This window comes from Bufo bufo, chromosome 4, assembly GCF_905171765.1.
Source record: "Bufo bufo chromosome 4, aBufBuf1.1, whole genome shotgun sequence".
Taxonomy (NCBI): Eukaryota; Metazoa; Chordata; class Amphibia; order Anura; family Bufonidae; genus Bufo; species Bufo bufo.
In genome coordinates, this window is record NC_053392.1 from 595,532,762 (window position 1) to 595,554,532 (window position 21,771).

At 43.9% G+C, this 21,771-nt stretch overlaps 1 protein-coding gene across 12 annotated transcripts in view; it reads right to left on the reverse strand.

Annotated features, from left to right (window-relative positions):
* Positions 1-21,771, reverse strand: part of LOC120999536 (zinc finger protein OZF-like) — a 2,085,412-nt gene that overhangs the window by 72,766 nt on the left and 1,990,875 nt on the right. The window lies entirely within an intron of this gene.

Here is a 21,771-nt window from a genome sequence, read left to right on the forward strand (position 1 = left end):
GTTTCTGTAAACTACAGAATCAGGGCCATAAATATTGAGTTTGGTTTGGCTGTTAACCCTTGCTTTGTAACTGGAAAAAAATTATTAAAATGGAAAATCTGCAAAAAATGTGAAATTTTGAAATTGTATCTCTATTTTCCATTAATTCTTGTGGAACACCTAAAGGGTAAACAAAGTTTGTAAAATCAGTTTTGAATACCTTGAGGGGTGTAGTTTCTAGAATGGGGTGGTTTTTGGGTGGTTTCTATTATGTAAGCCTCGCAAAGTGACTTCAGACCTGAACTGGTCCCTAAAAATTGGGTTTTTGAACATTTCTGAAAAATTTCAAGATTTACTTCTAAGCCTTGTAACATCCCCAAAAAATAAAATATCATTCCCAAAATGATCCAAACATGAAGTAGACATATAGGGAATGTAAAGTAATAACTATTTTTGTATGTATTACTATGTATTATAGAAGTAGAGAAATTGAAACTTGGAAATTTGCTAATTTTTCCAAATTTTTGGCAAATTTAGTATTTTTTTTATAAATAAAAATGATTTTTTTTTTTAATTCCATTTTACCAGTGTGAGGAAGTACAATATGTGACGAAAAAACAATCTCAGAATGGCCTGGATAAGTAAAAACGTTTTAAAGTTATCACCACTTAAAGTGACACTTGTCAGATTTGCAAAAAATGGCCTGGTCCTTAAGGTGAAATAAGGCTGTGTCCTGAAGGGGTTAATTATATAAGGGATTTCCCATATCATATACAAACATTGCTCATTAAAACCACTTAGTGAATTATATATAGTTGCAAGAAAAAGTATGTGAATCCTTTGGAATGATATGGATTTCTGCACAAATTGGTCATAAAATGTGATCTGATCTTCATCTAAGTAACAATAGACAATCACAGTCTGCTTAAACTAATAACACACAAAGAATTAAATGTTACCATGTTTTTATTGAACATACCATGTAAACATTCACAGTGCAGGTGGAAAAAGTATGTGAACCCTTGGATTTAATAACTGGTTGAACCTCCTTTGGCAGCAATAACGTCAAACGTTTCCTGTAGTTGCAGATCAGACGTGCACAACGGTCAGGAGTAATTCTTGACCATTCCTCTTTACAGAACTGTTTCAGTTCAGCAATATTCTTGGGATGTCTGGTGTGAATCGCTTTCTTGAGGTCATGCCACAGCATCTCAATCGGGTTGAGGTCAGGACTCTGACTGGGCCACTCCAGAAGGCGTATTTTCTTCTGTTTAAGCCATTCTGTTGTTGATTTACTTCTATGCTTTGGGTCGTTGTCCTGTTGTAACACCCATCTTCTGTTGAGCTTCAGCTGGTGGACAGATGGCCTTAAGTTCTCCTGCAAAATGTCTTGATAAACTTGGTAATTCATTTTTCCTTCGATGATAGCAATCCCTCCAGGCCCTGACGCAGCAAAGCAGCCCCAAACCATGATGCCCCCACCACCATACTTCACAGTTGGGATGAGGTTGTGATGTCGGTGTGCTGTGCCTCTTTCTCTCCACACATAGTGTTGTGTGTTTCTTCCAAACAACTCAACTTTGGTTTCATCTGTCCACAAAATATTTTGCCAGCACTGCTGTGGAACATCCAGGTGCTCTTGTGCAAACTGTAAACGTGCAGCAATGTTTTTTTGCACAGCAGTGGCTTCCTCTGTGGTATCCTCTCATGAAATCCATTCTTGTTTAGTGTTTTATGTATCGTAGATTTGCTAACAGGGATGTTAGCATAGGCCAGAGACTTTTGTAAGTCTTTAGCTGACACTCTAGAATTCTTCTTCACCTCATTGAGCAGTCTGCGCTGTGTTCTTGCAGTCATCTTTACAGGATGGCCACTCCTAGGGAGAGTAGCAGCAGTGCTGAACTTTCTCCATGTATATACTATTTGTCTTACCGTGTACTGATGAACAGCAAGGTTTTTGGAGATACTTTTATAACCATTTCCAGCTTTATGCAAGTCAACAATTCTTAATTGTAGGTCTTCTGAGAGCTCTTTTGTGCGAGGCATCATTCACATCAGGCAATGCTTCTTGTGAAAAGCAAACCCAGAACTGGTGTGTGTTTTTTATAGGGCAGGGCAGCTGTAACCAAAACCTCCAATCTCATCTCATTGATTGGACTCGAGTTGGCTGACACCTCACTCCAATTAGCTCTTGGAGATGTCATTAGTCTAGGGGGTTCACATATTTTTTCCACCTGCACTGTGAATGTTTACATGGTGTATTCAATAAAAACATGGTAACATTTAATTCTTTGTGTGTTATTAGTTTAAGCAGACTGTGATTGTCTATTGTTGTGACTTAGATGAAGATCAGATTACATTTTATGACCAATTTGTGCAAAAATCCACATCATTCCAAAGGGTTCAAATACTTTTTCTTGCAACTGTAAGTGCCATGGTAATAGACATATAATAACAGTATAAGAAAGCAGCCTTTGCCCATGAAATAAAGGAAAGGACTGATTATTCTTCACTCTGTCTCTTCTTATACTCAACAATCTTAATAAAACAAAATAAAGACAAATCATGACCAACATTTCAAGTCTTAGTTTAATCACTTATCTCACCACTATATATCCACCTACTTTTCCATCATTATGTCACAACCTTCCACTGCTGTTTTTCCTTTCATACACTCGACAAAATTACATGCTGAGACAAAAATGGATACACTAAGTTTGCCCGAGTCCTTACTGTTGCTGGACTCCATGTCCATGCTTTTTCTCTGGTCTCCAGGACATATAAGTAGGGTTGAGCAAATCGGTTTCGGATGGATACACAATTCGATTCTTTTAAAAACTTTGTTAAGAATGTGGGCTTCGTCCTATGGTAAAATGTATTGCCTCTGCTGAGGTCTTTCTGAAGTTTCAGCAAATATCTCGAGACTTACTTCGAACTCAACTTCATGACTCATTAACGAAGCTAAGTTCAGCTTCGTATTGTCTGGGTCAGTACGATTACAGCAATACCAAATACATTTTTTTTTACATTTTACTGCTTTTACACTATAAAACCCCTTTTTTAAAAGAGAAAATGTTTTTGCATTGCCACGCCACGCCACAGACATGTGTGGGGGGTTATTTTTTTCTGGGACATGTAGTTTTCATTGTTACTATTTTGGGGTGTATTACTGTCACCACACACTACACCAGACACCACTCTTCACTCACTTCTTGGCTAGGCTTATTCTCAGTTACCTGTGGGTTTATACAGAGGGCTATCCCCAGACTACCCCTGGCTATACAAAGCTGGATACAGTACCCTATTCTATTGGACCCCATCCTTACCAGCTGGGACTCCTACCTATGCTAGGAATATTCCCACTCACTGCACAGCAACTGCAGAGGGTACCACACTCAGGCACCCAGAACAAGCTTTGTTCTGTGGCTACTGAGGGGGCTAGGAGCCCCGAAACTTGTTTAGCCAGACTGCATTGAGACAACAGATTGTCTTCTAATTTATTTGTTTTATTATTTTTTATATTCCTGCTAGTACTATCAGCTGTATTTATTTGAAATCTATCAACTGGATCGTTGCCCGTGTACTGAGCTGCTCCATAATACAATAGATCTGTGAAACTAAAGCACTCAGCAGACCAAAAATCACCATGGAACATGCATACAACTCTGTTCACAGATGAAGAGCCATGCACAAATCAAAGTGTACAGAGCTGCTTCAGCTATTCATAATACAACAGACCTGTGGAACTAAAGCACTCAGCAAACCAATGATCACCATAGAGCATGCATACAACTCTGTTCACAGCTGAAGAGCCATGCCTCACTGCTGCAGGACACTCCAAGTTGCGATCCATATACAGGCTATAAGGATCGGTAAAGTACACCATCATCTGTCGTTACCTGTATTGTGAGATATTGCCAGCGTCACCTGAATGCTTCCCTTATAGGTTTATCAACGCTCAAGAGTGGCCACTAATTTTATGGTGCTATGAGAAAGATATTTGTACTTTTTGCACTAATTATTAATTGCCTCACAACAAACTGTGGGTCATATTTTTACTCAGACTCTTGCTATCTTTATGGTTGATTTTTATGGATTCCATTCTATTTCATGGATCCATGGCGGGCATGGGTGATGCTTCACTTACCTTGCTTCTCCATCTCCGGCGGCCAAGAACTGCCGCTGTTCTTCTGTTCCCTTGCGGCAGGTCTGACCGCGGGGGGTCACATGTGTCCCAGTAAACTGCAGCCTGCTTCTTCTCAGTAAGGCCTCATGCCTCTCCTGGCTCTTAAAGGGCCAACATGTGCATCCAAATTCACACCAGTCAATAGCTTTTCACCTTTGGGTGCATAAGGCACCTTCCCCTATGGGAGCGTGTCTGATCAATAGGTTATTTAGGCTGTAAGCTCCTGTGCTGTATTCATTTGTCTGAGCGTGTAACAAGTTATGAATGTTTCCCAGATATTGACCCTCCATTGCCTACTTTACCTGTGCCTGACCTCTCTATTGACCATTCACTGTCTGCCTTGACCTCAGACTGTTTATCAGATTGCTCGTACTTTGTCCACCCTGATCTTGTCTACCATTTTTCCTGATACTTTGGTATTCTGCACTGGTGTCTCTGATTCCCACAGGTCAGCTGTCAATTACACAGACTACTTCCTGAGGTAGTGGCCTGTTGGTTCCCCTTCAGCACAGTCAACATCCCCCATATAGGGGCTAAAGGGTGAATATCAGGGGACTGCCAGGATAAAGCCGAATTCTGTTGGTTGACACAGTGGTCGCACACCCACTGCCCCTACAGTTTGCTCAGGCCATGTACCCCGAAGGCTCAACCAAGATGGGCCTGTCTGAAGTTTATAACAACTTATGTTTAAAAAACTAATGACTCAGCGTGGTCATGAGGCTGGTATGAGGCTTAGGACAGAGCTTTCTGGGAGGGGCTCTGAGGTTGCAATATAAGACTAATTGGCCGGTTATGAAATCCCATCTACCTTGGATGACCTGATTACCTTAGCCACTCAAATTGATCTCCATTTCAGAGAGTGCTTCAAGGAATCGGCATGTGAAAGGAGAATTCCTAAATTGGCACTTACTTTTCAGAAGCCCATGCTTTCGACTCTTGCATATCCTGCATAGATCTTGGTGATCAGACACCGCATACCCACTGTGGGCCTGGAGATGGCCTTGGTGGTGACATCTGTCAATGGGATGATACTGCTGGAATTCTTACAGAACCTCGTCATACCGATGCAACTTCAAGTGGGAATACTTCACACAGAACCTTCATCTACCTATATTTACCAGTTCTCTTCTGCTGTACTATGACTCAGAAGAAAACTTCCTGCATCAGGTCTGGGTAAGGGTGGGTTTGCACTTGCATTATGGAATTCCGTTATATGTTCCGTTTATAACAGAATATAATGGAATTCCCAGATTAAATGCAAAACAGAAGCCTTTAAGAGGCATTCCGTTTTGCTCTGTAGAAGTCTATGGGCAAGCTTAAAAGTCCTGTCGACAAGACTTTGTTTTCCATCCTGCATAACGGAAACCAGACGGATCCGTTATACTAGCCCATAGACTTCTATTATGATGGAGCAAAACAGAATGCCTCTTAAAGGCTTCCGTTTTGAATTCCGTCTGGGCATTCCGTTATAAAACGGAACCTATAACGGAATGCCATAACGCAAGTGTGAACCCACTCTAATCTGACACTGTATACCCACCCTAGAGGATGGCGCTCCCAGAATTCAAACAGTACCTCACAATGCCCATGCAGCTTCAAGTGGGAATACTTCACACAGAGCCTTTGCCTGCCTCTATCTACCAGTCCTTTTTATGCGGGGACTGCCCTGGCTTTATTTGCAAAGTCCTGTCCTAGACTGAATTTCAGGGCAGATTCTACATTAGGGTCCTGCCTGTCACTCTCGCTGCCTGGCTTCTGTACATCCTGCCCGAGCTCCGCAGTCCATCAGAGTCTTCAGAGCCTACCTCCAGCCCACACCAGCTACACAGATGTCTGACAAGAAAGAGGCTGAGACCCTGTCTCCACGTTGTCCTTATGACTGCGTTATCGACCTGGCGTCAGGAACTACTTCACCACATGGCCGTATCTATCCATTGTCTTTACCCAATACTCAAGCCAACTCAGACTATATTAAAGAAAACCTGGAAAGGGGTTCATGCGGAAATCCTTTTCACCAGCAGTCGTCGGGTTCTTCTTTGTCAAGACGAAGGCTGGGTCTCTTTGGCCATTTATTAACTACCACAGATTAAATAAAATGACAGTAAGAAACAAATATCCTCTGCTTCTGTTTCCTAAACTCTTTAATAGGCTCTCTGGAGCCAAAATTTCACTAAACTAAGGGGTACATTTATTAAGACCGGCATTTTAGATGCCACTCTTAATAAAGCCCTAAGCTGGAGGTGGTTCTGCCAAAGTTATCTCTTGCATCACTTCACCTGTGATGTGAGTACCTCTGTCACTTTCAATGGTCACAGTTACCCCATACCTGCATACAGCTTCGGCCATAATCTTCTTGGCTGTAGTCTTGGCTGTGGCCTTAGCCACTGGATATGCTTCTGGACACCCTGAAAATAAGTCAACACACACTAATACATACTCATACACGCCCTCCTTGGGTAGTTGAATGTAGTCGATCTGCAAGCGTTGAAACTGATACAAGGGGTGAGGCATGTGCTAATGGGTTACCTTAACTACCTGACCCACATTGTTCTGGGGCGCAAATCATACATCCTTGAGTATATCTGGCTGCTACAGTGCTGAACTCTGGGGCGTACCATGCGCTATGTACTAAATCACACATAGCGGTTTTTGACTGGTGCGTCACTCCATGGGTTGCTTGTGTAATCGTGGGGTAGAAGGACCTGGGAAGGCAAAGTTTCCCTTGGAACTGTATTAGGCCTTCCTCATTTGCAGTCACTCCTTTTGTCATCTACTGGTCATTTTCCTCTTTCCCCGCCTGGTTCTGTAAGGTCTTAAAGGGCTTCTGTCACCCCCAAAACACTTTTTTTTTTTTGGGCTTGTTAAAATCCTTATTTAACGACTATTCCCTATATAGGGCTCTTACCTTTGTCTGTGGCTTGGTTTCCTTAAAAAACGATCTTTTAAAATATGCAAATCACTTCATATGCAAATCTACTTGCTAGTAGCCGCCGCAAAAAAACGCCCCCCTCCACCTGTTGATTGACAGGGCCAGCGAGCACTCTCCTCCTCCGGCTGGTCCTGTCAGCATTTCAAATCCCGCGCCTGTCTTCATTCGGCGCAGGCGCTCTGAGAGAAGGAGGCTCGCCTCCTCAGCACTCCCTCAGTGCGCCTGCGCCGAAGGACGTCACCTAAAGAGAAGACGTCATCGGCGCAGGCGCACTGAGGAAGTGCTGAGGAGGCGAGCCTCCTTCTCTCAGAGTGCCTGCGCCGAATGAAGACAGGCGCGGGATTTGAAATGCTGACAGGGCCAGCTGGAGGAGGAGAGCGCCGCTGGCCCTGTCAATCAACAGGAGGGGAGAGAAGGAAAAAAGGAGGAAGTTTATTCAGACACTAAAGGATCTAGAAAAGAAAATCCCCTTGTGTCTGACAGTAGGCGCCGACAGTGGTGGTGACTGAAGTTTGAGTAGCGCAAAGGTGGCAGCCGAAAAGTGTCCAAACAGGGCACTCAATGTAGATTTTGAAAAAACAAAAATAGGGGTGGGGGGAAGGTACAGGAAAGGCGCCAAACCGAGCAGAAATTGTACTAAAAAAATTATTATTATTATTATTATTATAATTTTTTTTTCTTTGTATCAAGGTGCTAATGTAATGGCATATTATACATAAAGGTCAAAAACTTTTATACATAAAAAACTTTTAACCCCTTAAGGACACAGCCTTTTTACACCTTAGGACCAGGCCATTTTTTGAAAATCTGACCAGAGTCCCTTTAAGTGCTGATAACTTTAAAACGGTTTGACTTATCCAGGCCGTTCTGAGATTGTTTTTTCGTCACATATTGTACTTCATGACACTGGTAAAATGGAGTCAAAAAAAAAATTTTTTTTGCACCAAAAAATACCTAATTTAACAAAAATTTGAAAAAAATTAGCAAATTTCAAAGTTTCAGTTTCTCTACTTCTGTAATACATAGTAATACCCCCAAAAATTGTGATGACTTTACATTCCCCATATGTCTACTTCATGTTTGAATTGTTTTGGGAATGATATTTTATTTTTTGGGGATGTTATAAGGCTTAGAAGTTTAGAAGCAAATCTTGAAATTTTTCCGAAATTTACAAAAACTCAATTTCTAGGGACCAGTTCAGGTCTCAAGTCACTTTGCGAGGCTTACATTATAGAAACCACCCAAAAATGACCCCATCTAAGAAACTACACCCCTCAAGGTATTCAAAACTGATTTTGCATACGTTGTTAACCCTTTAGGTGTTGCACAAGAGTTATTGGCAAATAGGGAGGAAATTTGAGAATTTCATTTTTTTGTCTAATTTTTCATTTTAACCCATTTTTTCCACTAACAAACCAAGGGTTAAAAGCCAAACAAGACTGTATCTTTATTGCCCTGACTCTGCCATTTACAGAAACACCCAATATGTGGCCGTAAACTACTGTACGGCCACACAGCGGGGCGTAGAGTGAAAGGTGCGCCGTTTGGTTTTTGGAAGGCTGATTTTTATGGACTGGTTTATTTACACCATGTCCCATTTGAAGCCCCCTGATGCACCCCTAGAGGAGAAACTCCCTAAAAGTGACCCCATCTAAGAAACTACACCCCTCAAGGTATTCAAAACTGATTTTACATACGTCGTTAACCCTTTAGGTGTTGCACAAGAGTTATTGGCAAATGGCGATGAAATTTGAGAATTTCATTTTTTTGCCTAATTTTCCATTTTAACCCATTTTTTCCACTAACAAAGCAAGGGTTAACAGCCAAACAAGACTGTATCTTTATTGCCCTGACTCTGCTGTTTACAGAAACACCCCATATGTGGCCGTAAACTACTGTACGGGCACACAGCGGGGCGTAGAGTGAAAGGTGCGCCGTTTGGTTTTTGGAGGGCTGATTTTGCTGGACTGTTTTTTTGGCACCATGTCCCATTTGAAGCCCCCCTGATGCACCCCTAGATTATAAACTCCATAAAAGTGACCCCATCTAAGAAACTACACCCCTCAAGGTATTCAAAACTGATTTTACAAACTTTGTTAACCCTTTAGGTGTTGCACAAGATTTAATGGAAAATAGAGATACAATTTCAAAATTTCACTTTTTTGGCAGATTTTCCATTTTAATATTTTTTTTCCAGTTACAAAGCAAGGGTTAACAGCCAAACAAAACTCATTATTTATGGCCCTAATTCTGTAGTTTACAGAAACACCCCATATGTGGTCGTAAACAGCTGTACGGGCACATGGCAGGGCGCAGAAGGAAAGGAACACCATATGGTTTTTGGAAGGCATATTTTGCTGGACTGGTTTTTTTTGACACCATGTCCCATTTGAAGCCCCCCTGATGCACCCCTAGAGTAGAAACTCCAAAAAAGTGACCCCATTTTAGAAACTACGGGATAGGGTGGCAGTTTTGTTGGTACTAGTTTAGGGTACATATGATTTTTGGTTGCTCTATATTACACTTTTTGTGCGGCAAGGTAACAAGAAATAGCTTTTTTGGCACCGTTTTTTTTTTGTTATTTACAACATTCATCTGACAGGTTAGATCATGTGGTAATTTTATAGAGCAGGTTGTCACGGACGCGGAGATACCTAATATGTATACAATTTTTTTTATTTATGTAAGTTTTACACAATGATTTCATTTTTAAAACCAAAAAAATGTTTTAGTGTCTCCATAGTCTAAGAGCCATAGTTTTTTCAGTTTTTGGGCGATTATCTTAAGTAGGGTCTCATTTTTTGCGGGATGAGATGACGGTTTGATTGGCATCTATTTTGGGGTGCATATGACTTTTTGATTGCTTGCTATTACACTTTTTGTGACGTAAGATGACAAAAAATGGCTTTTTTTACACCGTTTTTATTTTTATTTTTTTACGGTGGTCATCTGAGGGGTTAGATCATGTGATATTTTTATAGAGCCGGGCGATACGGACGCGGCGATACCTAATATGTATACTTTTTTTTATTTATGTAAGTTTTACACAATGATTTCATTTTTGAAACAAAAAAAATCATGTTTTAGTGTTTCCATAGTCTAAGAGCCATAGTTTTTTCAGTTTTTGGGCGATTATCTTGGGTAGGGTATGATTTTTGCGGGATGAGATGACGGTTTGATTGTTACAATTTTGGCGTACATGCGACTTTTTTGATCACTTTTATTACCTTTTTTGGGAAGTAAGGTGGGCAAAATTTCAATTTCATCATAGTTTTTTATTTTTTATTTTTATGGTGTTCACCGTTCGGGTAAAGTAACATGACCGTTTTATAGATCAGGTCGTTACGGACGCGGCGATACCAAACATGTGTAGGGAATTTTATTTTTTTCATTTTTTATCAGTGATAAATGTGTTTTTTGATTTTTACTTTTTTTTTCACTTTTATTCACTTTTTTTTGACCCAGACCCACTTGGTTCTTGAAGATCCAGTGGGTCTGATGTCTGAATAATACAGTACAGTACAATATATATTGTTCTGTACTGTATTTTACTTACACTGAACAGATCTATGCCATTCAGCACAGATCTGTTCAGCACCATGGACAGCAGGACGCCTGAGAGGCGTCCTGTTGCCATGGGAACCTTCCCCGTCTGCTCAGTACTGCTCAGAACTTCGCAGACGGGGAAGGGTAAGGAGGGGATCTCTCGGGGGGCTCTCTCCCTCCCCATCGGGGGGCTGCAAAGGCACAGCAGCCCCCCGATGGGAGAGGGAGGGAGCTCCCTGCGCTGTTAACCTTTTCCATACAGCGGTCCGTACGGTATCCCCACTAGACACCAACGATTATACAAGGGGAGGCGGGCGGGGGATCGCGATCCCGCCTGCCGCACCGCCCGCCTCCCGCACCGCCCACACCGCCCGCAACCCTCCCCCTGCACCTCCCGCCACCATAAAAATCATTCGGGGTGCAGGGGGGGGTAAATAAAACTTTTTTTTTGGCATATAAAGTTTCTGATCCCTGCGGTCAGGGACTGCGGGGACCAGAAACTTCAGAAATCGCAGCAAACCGCAGGTCTGAATTGACCTGCGGTTTGCCGCGATCGCCGACATGGGGGGGTCACGGGACCCCCCCGCGCATTTAGCCTAGGTGCCTGCTCAATGATTTGAGCAGGCACCGGGTTCCGATCACTGCCAGCCGCACGGCAGTGATCGAAAATACACAGGGCGTACATGTACGCCCTGTGTCCTTAAGTACCAGGGCACAAGGGCGTACCTGTACGCCCTATGTCCTTAAGAGGTTAATATAAATAAAAAACTTTTTTTTTATAATAAAAAAAAAGGAGAGGTTGAAAAATAAAATAGTTGAAATAAAATGAGGTCCCTACTGTGGTAAACACAGAGGGTAGAAGGTGGAGGTTAAAAACCAAGGTTAAAAACAAAAAATAAAATGGATGAACAAACATCCAATGAGGCACTTACTTCACTGGGGGGTCGTCAGCAGGATAAGCATAAAACACCTGTGACGATTCCCCCCTGGCCAGGATCGTGTGTAGAGTCTCAGTGAATGATGGCAGCAAGGCAGTGTGCTTCTGATCAAATCACCTTTAATAGCAAACATATTTGCTATTAAAGGTGATTTGATCAGAAGCACACTGCCTTGCTGCCATCATTCACTGAGACTCTACACACGATCCTGGCCAGGGGGGAATCGTCACAGGTGTTTTATGCTTATCCTGCTGACGACCCCCCAGTGAAGTAAGTGCCTCATTGGATGTTTGTTCATCCATTTTATTTTTTGTTTTTAACCTCCACCTTCTACCCTCTGTGTTTACCACAGTAGGGACCTCATTTTATTTCAACTATTTTATTTTTCAACCTCTCCTTTTTTTAATTTTTTTATTATAAAAAAAAAGTTATTTATTTATATTAAAAGTTTTTTATGTATAAAAGTTTTTGACCTTTATGTATAATATGCCAGCACATTAACACCTTGATACAAAGAAAAAATAAATAAAAATAATAATATTTTTTAGTACATTTTCTGCTCGGTTTGGCGCCTTTCCTGTACCTTCCCCCCACCCCTATTTTTGTTTTTTCAAAATCAACAGGAGGAGGGGGCGGTTTTTTGCGGCAGCTACCAGCAAGTAGACGCCCTACTTGCTGGTAGTGAAGTGATTTGCATATTTTAAAAGATAGTTTTTTTAAGGAAACCAAGCCACAGACAAAGGTAAGAGCCCTATATAGGGAATAGTCGTTAAATAAGGATTTTAACAAGCCCAAAAAAAAAAAAGTGTTTTGGGGGTGACAGAAGCCCTTTAAGAACTTCTAGGTGGACAAGAGGAGGTATTTCAGGGACCTGAGCTGTGGCCACTAAGGCAGGGGTCTGCCTAGGCAATAGAGCAGCTACTTCTGCTGCCTGATCTGCCCTGGCGTTTCACTTTACATCCTCTGAGTCTGTTTTACAGTGGCCTTTCGTTTTAATCACCGCCACTCGAGTTGGCAACATGTAGTTTTCCATCAGAGACCTTAACGCCCCCCCATTTTTGATGGGTTTACCTTAAGAGGTCAATAAGTCTCTAGCTTTCCAAATGGGCCCATAGTCAAGGGCCATCTCAAAGGCATACCTAGAACCAGTGTAAATGTTGGCAGTTTTTTCCATCTGCATGTGCGCAAGCTATCTCCAGAGCCTTTAGCTCTGCTTCTTGGGCGGACATGTGTGGTGGTAAAGGCTCTGCTTTTAGAGTCTCATGAGGAGTCACCACTGCCCAACCTGTGTAGTACCTGCCATCCTGGCCATACCTCAATCCATCCACAAAGAGCACATGATCTGGATTATCTAATGGCTGATCTACCACATGGTCAAACCCCGCTGTCTCCTGTGACATCATCTGCAAACAGTCATGAGCCTCTTCCTCTGGAAGAAAACGTTTATGTGCCCTAACTTTTCCCTCCCTCCTTGCTTCAGAGTCAACAAGGTGGCTGGGGTCAAAGTATTGCACCTTTGGACAGTAACATTGTCAGGCAATAGGATAGAATACTGCATTCTCAAATGGCAGGCAACAGAAAGATGTTTAAGCTGTACTTGCGTTAGGATAGATGTAACATAATGAGGAGCAAGCACTGTTACTTTGTGGTTCAGGACTATCTCAGAGCTTTTATCAAGCATGGCTTGTACAGCTGCTACAGCCCTGATAAAGGAAGGGGCACCTCTGGCCACAGGGTAAAGCCTGGCTGAATAATATGCCACAGGGCGTAGCTGCTGGCCATGCTGTTGGGTGAGGACAGCTGAGGCATGGCCATTCACATCTGTACAATACAATCTGAAGGGTTTGGCATAATCTGGTGGGCCCAGTGCGGGGGAGGACAAAATTGCCAGCTTTAGGGCATAAAAGGAATCCACCACCTCATTTGTAAGGTGGAAGAGACTAGAAGACAAACAATGATCAAGAGGCTGCATCAAACTTGAGGCATTACATATCCAAGGTCTGCAATAAGAAACAAGGCCCAAAAATGTCCTCGGTGCATTCACATTTCTGGGCAAAGGGATGTCCTCCACAGCCTTCTTACGGTCAGGGGTGAGATGTTTTACCCTAGGTGCCCCAAAAAGGTAACAGTAATGCAGCAAAACTTAAGTTTCACTTTTAAAACCTTGGAGCCATGATCAGCCAAAAAGGAGTGCCTGTACTCAGGGAAGACTATACACAGATGTCCTTGGAGGGACAGCAGAACAATAAGTCATCAACATATTGCAGGAGCACGACCTCCGGATGTGATAAGTTCAAATCTGACAAAAGTTGTGACATGGCTGTGTAACATCCTGGAGTATGTCACTAAACTCTTTCTCCCTGCTACAACATGTCAGGTGCATATGTATTGTCATCTTGTGTAGTCTAACATTGCATTTTCCATTATATGTATTTTCTATGCCCGTTTCATATATTATGCTGAAATTCCAAATGTTCACCAGCAGGTGGCAGCAATGTGTTTAGTTCAGTTTAGTATAGCTAGATTGGAATAGTTCATTCCAGTGTTTAGCTCCCCCTCTTCTAGGAGCAGAAGTTGGCTGGTCCCACGCCCTGCAGCAAGGGAGGGAAGAAACCAGTTAGATCCAGTGTGTACCAGCCCCCTCCTTGGGGAAGGCTGTGTTGGTAGGAGCTCCCAGAAACAGGGATCCCAACCTAGGATCCAAGCCTCGGCTGAGGCCCAGGATCACCCTTCCCAGCCTGAGTCATCTTCCTCAGCTGGTTGACAAGCAAGCAGCCATCTCCAGAACTAAAGATCTCCAGGAAGAAGCCATCATACCCTGCGAGCAGTCCTGTGAGTACTTATCCAAAGACCAGGAGAAGCCAAATTCCTCCTTCAGCTAGTCAGGCCCAAACCAAGCAGATTACAGACAGAGCAGAAGACAGATACCTGCCAGTTCTATTAGGCATATGACAAGAAGCAGAATACATATAAATTCCTGCCACATATTGCCAATACCTGCTGGGACCTAAAGGACTATTGCTGTAACTTGTATGGATTTATGCTGCCATTCAGTAAAGACAAGTTGGATCATATAACCTGTTTGGATCTCATTTACTGCTATCAAAGTTCCTCAATTACTCCTACTGACCACACTCAATTTTATTGCAAGTGAGCCAGGATCCAGGAGTCCAGCCGTACCAAGGTAGGAGACACCGTTGACACAATACCTACTACACAGAGACATTATTCCCCCTTTGGCATTCCTCACCGGGTACGTGAGCTATAAAATCTTAAAGGGCCCTGTTACAGTACCTGCGCAAGCTGCAATTGGCGTCACGAACTAAAAACTATTAATATGTGTGCATCTGTCCCAATCTGGCTTACTGCATATTTTGGCGTCACGAACAGGATCGGATTGAATTGTGTGCCATCCCTGTCCAACAGAACCGGATCTAATTCTGTGTTAAAATGGATCCCATTGCATATTTCACAGTATTGCAAGAGCTGCAGTTTGTACAAAACCCTGAAAATTTACTTTATTAACTTTATTGCCTTGTTGCTGTGCAAGAAAGCACCATGCGGTGCCCACGAGTACTCAGGGGGTTAATTCGCCGTATTCGCAAGATGGCGCCGCCTCTCCATGCTTGTCGGAGGTGGGAAAAGACAAGAATGCCCTCTCAAGAGTGCGAAATTGTTGAATACGCCCCCCTGGATGCGGGAAGACTAAAGACTGCCCACCATGAACTTTGTATTGTGAACCAAGGGAGTGCAGACTCCTCCCTCTGGGCTCCACCCTCACCTCCTGCATGCACCATAACGGAAAAGAATATGGCCGCCAACCCAGAAACCAATATGGCCGCCGATGCTGAGCCTGCTCCCGCGGAGGATGCAGCTGATACAGTCGCCCAGGCTGTGGACCAGCCTGCACCGCAGACGGTGATTGGACCCCGCGATGACCACCAGGAGGCACCGGAACCGGCCGCGACATCAGGTAGGAGCACACGCGCTCCCTGAGGCCCAGGCCCAGTCCGTACCTGCCCCTGCACCGCTCCCTGAGGGTCCCGATACCCCAAACAGGCCTAGGCCTGCTCCGCCAAGGACACTTACTGGTGCGGCGGAGGCGGCCGGAACTTCCACTCCGCCACCCAGTGCTGCTACTACTGCCAGAGCGAGACGTCTCAATTCTGAGGTCCCCATAGTGAGCCCTGAAATCCCTGCGGCTCCAACTCTACAGGTGGGGCAAATAAATAACTCTGTCCTGACTTTCAATCCCAGAGTGCAACCCTACATTCTGCCCTGGAAGCTGCCACAGGCACTTTCAGTTTGCCTACCAGAGCCTCTCTTAAGCCGGATGTTTTGTCCACCTCTGCACCGGCAAGGGATCCCGGCTTGCAGCATGTCACAGCTGCATTCACCAGGCTGACCGCTCAGTGCTCAGCCAATTCCTAAAGACACCACAGGAGGGCAGTGGTGCACCATTACAGCTGCTGAGAGCACCCAGGTTAAGAAAGAACTTTTGTCTCCTCAAATATGGGATCCAGGAGGATGTTTTCCAGACTTTCCTGTGAGGAAAACTAACCATTGTGCAAATTACCCACTACCTTGTGTGGATTACAAGTAACTCTTATTGTTCCTGTCCACAGTCAAGCACTTAAAGAAAAAGGACTCAAGTGATATTTGAGCGTATTATTACACTGATATTTGCATAATGTTTTTGCACTAATTTTTCAAGTTTACTGTTATGTAACGTTCAAGTAACCTGCCCATTGTGTGTTTTATCATTCCAGATGCCGCAATGTGAATTTATACACTGTTTGTGATAATTGCACTTAACAAAAATGTAGCAATTTACTTTTGTATGCCTTTTTTACAGCTATTGTTCTCTCCCCCTTTATACGGACTGTCTTCATAGGGACGTTGAATACTAATAGCCTACACCCGGTGATATATACCCATAGGTACCCAGGGTAGGAACAAATGGTAAGTCCAGGCAGATCCAATTACTTCACAGGTACCCCTGCTGCTTCGGGAATCGTTAGAAGCCCTAGGCTGCTCCTTCCCGCTTGTTAAATGTTCAGGATTGTTCCCATCCTGAGGTGTCTCATTTCCAGGAGCGCACGGGATTAAAGGCCCTCCTCCTGTGACTTGCCAGAAGATACAGAGACGATAAATGCCTCCCCTTCTGAGCCTTTTGCCTAAGGTAAGGCGCCTCAAACCTTAGAGCCACATATTTTAGCTTCCTCTTAGTCATCATAGTGATCGTGCTACAAGCCAAATTTCTTCAGGCTATGGTGCAGGGAAGGGAATACAGGATAAAGCCACCCTTTCATTTGCGGGCTTTGCATTACACAATGGTGGGATTACGGAGTAAAGACACCCCCATACTTTCTTTGATGTCTACCGAGCTCAGGACATACGAAGTAAGTCAGTAATGTTTGCTTTGTGCAGTATTTAGGTTACCTGGTTATACCAAGAGAAGGAAACTGTGTGTTGGACACCTTACTCTAGTGGGCAGGAACCTCGAGAAAACCGTTAAATGTTTTGTCTATGTATGTCATTATATGTAATTCATGCAGCACTTTGTATTTATTGGGTACCCAGAGCTGATTCTTCACCTCCTCAACGTACGCCGAGGACGACTTATCTTAAAGTAAAGGGGTATGTAACATCCTGGAGTATGTCACTAAACTCTTTCTCCCTGCTACAACATGTCAGGTGCATATGTATTGTCATCTTGTGTAGTCTAACATTGCATTTTCCATTATATGTATTTGCTATGCCTGTTTCATATATTATGCTGTAATTCCAAATGTACACCAGCAGGTGGCAGCAATGTGTTTAGTTCAGTTTAGTATAGCTAGACTGGAATAGTTCATTCCAGTGTTTAGCTCCCCCTCTTCTAGGAGCAGAAGTTTGCTGGTCCCACGCCCTGCAGCAAGGGAGGGAAGAAACCAGTTAGATCCAGTGTGTACCAGCCCTGTGTTGGTAGGAGCTCCCAGAAACAGGGATCCCAACCTAGGATCCAAGCCTCGGCTGAGGCCCAGGATCACCCTTTCCAGCCTGGGTCATCTTCCTCAGCTGGTTGACAAGCAAGCAGCCATCTCCAGAACTAAAGATCTCCAGGAAGAAGCCATCATACCCTGCGAGCAGTCCTGTGAGTACTTATCCAAAGACCAGGAGAAGCCAAATTCCTCCTTCAGCTAGTCAGGCCCAAACCAAGCAGATTACAGACAGAGCAGAAGACAGATACTTGCCAGTTCTATTAGGCATATGACAAGAAGCAGAATACATATAAATTCCTGCCACATATTGCCAATACCTGCTGGGACCTAAAGGACTATTGCTGTAACTTGTATGGATTTATGCTGCCATTCAGTAAAGACAAGTTGGATCATATAACCTGTTTGGATCTCATTTACTGCTATCAAAGTTCCTCAATTACTCCTACTGACCACACTCAATTTTATTGCAAGTGAGCCAGGATCCAGGAGTCCAGCCGTACCAAGGTAGGAGACACCGTTGACACAATACCTACTACACAGAGACATTATTCCCCCTCTGGCATTCCTCACCGGGTACGTGAGCTATAACATCTTAAAGGGCCCTGTTACAGTACCTGCGCAAGCTGCAATTGGCGTCACGAACTAAAAACTATTAATATTGCGCCAGTGTGCATCTTTCCCAATCCGGCTTACTGCAGCTGCAGTATACATACTGGGCAAGTTCTGGGCCCCCTGCGGCAGTACCACCCAGGTATACTATCTATCCTCATGTGTGAATACAAACAAATACCAACTGTCTGGATGTAGTGGTACTAAGGCTAACCCCGCCTGCCCTCACTAGCCAGTAACAATAGCCCCCCAAAAGTGTCACTAACCAGAGCCCTCCCCCTAAAGGGTTAATCTCCTGCAGCACAAAGGGGTCCTTTTACCACATGTTGCTTTCATTTATACACTGAGCAGATGGCAGATCTCTCTTCCCTGGTCTGCGCTGCTTCAACTCTGCATTCTCCAGCTCTGCTAAGTGAGGGAGCGTCTGCCAAGCGCAGGGACAGGGAGAAGTGCACACAGCTCTTCTCACTTTTTCACTGGGTACAAAGAAATGTTACAAGGGCATACAATCTCTTTAATAACCCCCTTTTTCAAAAAGTCTCAGACTGTTTGAAATATGGCATCTGACTGGGCCATACTCAAGGGATCTTCCTTAAAAGTGGGGCACCAAGTTTCAGCTCTACTTTCACAGGAGGGACCAGGAGCTTGCCAACATCTGTGGGTCCGGCAGCCCAGAGATGGTCTGGTAGTCCCGCAAACAGGGCTTCCTTCTCATCTTCTGGGAGTAGTGACACATATATGGACCAGGGTGTTTTATCACTAGCAGCCAACACTTGGCAATGATGGGTGTTTAACGGCTTCATCATTTTATTAGTTTGCCAAAACCTTTGAAGGATGACCTTCGGGTTTGGCTGCAATTTTTGCATGTTTACGATGGTGTTTCTTATTTTCCGGAACTGGAAATCGACAACGATGCCTTATACCTCCTCACGGAGGTGGCAGATTCTTTTGGTTATGACGCAATTTTCACAGACCATTGATCGGCACCCCAGTGCTCAAGTCGAGGTTTTAAAAAAAAAAAACTCACTCGTTTGGAACTTTTTCCTATTGTTGTGGCTATTGAATTGTGGTCCCCTGAGATAAAAAACAAACCTATTCAATTTTGGTTGGACAATAAAGGGTCGGTTATGTCAATAAATAGGCTGCCTTCATATTCTCTGCCAGTATTGGCGCTGTTGTGTCATCTTGTTTTAACTTGTTTGTTGCATAAAATAGTTTTTAAGGCACGTCATGTTTCAGGTAAGATTAATGTAGTGGCTGACCCTTTATCTCGTTTGCAGTTTCATTGTTTCAGGGAGCTTCTCTGATGACCTTGATACAGAATGCTGTGACACACCTGCCTGGTCTAGTCACTGTAAAGCAGGCATCCTCAAACTGCGGCCCTCCAGCTGTTGTAAAACTACAACTCCCACAATGCTCTGCTGTAGGCTGATACCTGTAGGCTGTTCGGGCATGCTGGGAGTTGTAGTTTTGCAACAGCTGGAGGGCCGCAGTTTGAGGATGCCTGCTGTAAAGCATGGTTAGAATGGTTGTCTTTTGCAGAGGTGGACGCGTCGCTAGCCACTGACTCAGGTCACGCTATTCTATTTGGGTCATCTCCACGACATGGAGAGTTCGTCAGCCATTGTCCAGAAAAGATTATCAGGTATTTCCTTTGCCTTTCGTTTGTTGGGTCTTCCTGATTTGAAGGGATGGAAAAAAAGAGTCCTGTCGGTCTATAAACAATGGCACGTATCATTTGCTTTGCTGAACAGGCTTTGCGGCATCCTCCCCTTTGTCTGCTTGTTGGATTTTGAAACCCGACTTTTTTGTTATGTTATTTCTGCGCACAGTGAATCAGTGAATTGATAGCGCCTTCGCAAACAGTGACCATTTCTCTGCTTGAGGAAGATGTTTTGGTTTTTTTCAGACAAAGGTCGGCATTTGACGTTCCAAGACAGTCGTATATAGTTGAGGCATTTGGCAATCAATCTCGTGGATTGATGATATCGTTTTTCCAGTGAACATTATCCTGTCTTTGTCCTCAGGTCCCCAATTTCAGTTCTCAAATTTACAACCTTTTTTAAACACTGTGGGGCACATTTATTAAGACGCCGGTGTTAATAAGCCACTGCGCTCGTGTAGGATTGCCGAAGTTATGTAGAGGTGCTGGCCTCTACATAACTTCTCACGAACCCACCACCGATTCTAAATGTAAGACAGCTTCCTTGCCTAAACCAGGTGTAGAAAATGATGAATGAGATGGGTCAGCTGGCACGTCCCCTTCCCCGCCTCCTTTTTTAGACCTGGCGTAAGCGAGGAAGAAGTCTCGGATTCTGCCGCAACATGGCATGCGACAGAATCTGTTCCAGATATACGCCACAAAAGTGGCGTATATCTGTTTGTAAAAGACGCCCTGTATTGCCAAGTCAGGTTTGTCACCGCTGACTTCAGAAAACACATTCATTCAGAATTGGGGCGGCCACCGGGGCGGGTATGCCGGAGGCTCAAGTTTGAGAGTGAGACTTGGGCACTGGAAATCTGAGCAGTTTCTCAGATATACAAGGCCTGATCTGTTAACCTTTTGATGGTTTATTTTTCTTTCTAGGTTTTAGGAGACCAGCGGTGTGGCTGATTGGTCACTCCTATGTGTATTGAGAGCTTTGTACCACACAGGAAGCTTGCAGTTGTGCTTTATGCATGCAGATGTCTCATGGAGAGGCGTTTCTGGCCTAAAATGGCTTCATGTGCTACCAAAAGTGGTGGTGGTTAGCAGGGAATCTTGCAGTCCTACAGTTCTGGTTATACATGCAGGTAGCAACGATTTATGTTCTGATAAGATTTTGGAGTTGATTTTTATTATGCATTCAGACTTTGACCATTTCCCGGCCTTTTTCAATGATGAAGTATTAGTTTTGTCCAAGATAGTTCTGCGCCGCCTACTTAACATGCGAGTTTCCAGGCATGGTCGCTCTAGGGTGGAGTAGTTGTTCACCATAGACAATTAGAGGGGGGACAACCAGAATTTGATTTTACCAGACGTTGTACACCTTTAGATATTTTCCTCTCTGGGTTGCAAGATACAATTGACAGCGTGCGTCCTTTTATACTATTGGTGGTAGGGGAGGGTCAGAGCTCAGTGTAGGCTTACACCCGGCTCCGGTGGTGTAGGAGACCTTGTCTAAGAAGAAGGTGGGGAAGGCTCGACAAAGACATGCTCACCGCGACTGTGAGGTGATGTAGATGGACATCAGTTTTGGTGTAAAGTGTTAGACAATATCCTCAAATTTTTGTTTAAGAAATCTGTATCCTCCCCCCATTGTTACCACAAAAGTCGCACAGCCCAAACACACAGAACATTTACCTAAATTCTGGGCTACAGGACCTTTCATGATGTCATGACCATGTGATCCTATGTGGGAGGAGTCAGGCTCCAGGCTGTGCTGCTGGAGGAGGTAAAGGACCTGTGATGATGTCAGGTCCATGTGATGTGTGGGAGGAGTCAGGCTCCAGGCTGTGCTGCTGGAGGAGGTAAAGGACCTGTGATGATGTCAGGTCCATGTGATGTGTGGGAGGAGTCAGGCTCCAGGCAGTGCTGCTGTAGGAGGTAAAGGACCTGTG